The sequence below is a fragment of the Penaeus monodon genome, chromosome 27, assembly GCF_015228065.2.
Source record: "Penaeus monodon isolate SGIC_2016 chromosome 27, NSTDA_Pmon_1, whole genome shotgun sequence".
NCBI classification, from domain to species: domain Eukaryota; kingdom Metazoa; phylum Arthropoda; class Malacostraca; order Decapoda; family Penaeidae; genus Penaeus; species Penaeus monodon.
The window spans coordinates 39630789-39631195 of record NC_051412.1 but is presented as its reverse complement, the minus strand read 5'-3'; the positions used below and the strand labels follow the sequence as shown (position 1 = coordinate 39631195).

Genomic DNA, 407 nt, shown 5'->3' with positions numbered 1-407 from the left:
TGACCCTCTTTTCGCCTCTGGGATGATCAAAGGTCTCATCTTATGTTTCACATTCATTCATGCCCTTATCTCCTCCCTTCTCCTTTTCTCTTATTTCCGTTTTATTTTCTCATATTTCCCCCTTTTATCTTCGTCATCCCTCTATCTCTAGTTCAGTTCTAGCGAATTTTGATTTATAATCTAGCGGGAAATTTTTGAAAGTTTATTCCATATTTCGCGATTTTCGAAGTCCTATTTAGCGGGAATATTAGTTTTTACTCTTAAATATCAATGACAACACTGGTCAGGAGGTGTATATATCGTTTCTTGCGCCCGTGAGGCTAGTTGCCTTTGGACTGACTGGGTGTGAGATTGCTCCTGATAGTTCTTCGGGAGTGAGAGTGATTTGGTACCATGCGCTAATTTGC

General features: G+C 40.0%; 1 protein-coding gene across 1 annotated transcript in view; it reads left to right on the top strand.

Annotated features, from left to right (window-relative positions):
- Window positions 1-407, top strand: part of LOC119590524 — a 32103-nt gene that overhangs the window by 1453 nt on the left and 30243 nt on the right. The window lies entirely within an intron of this gene.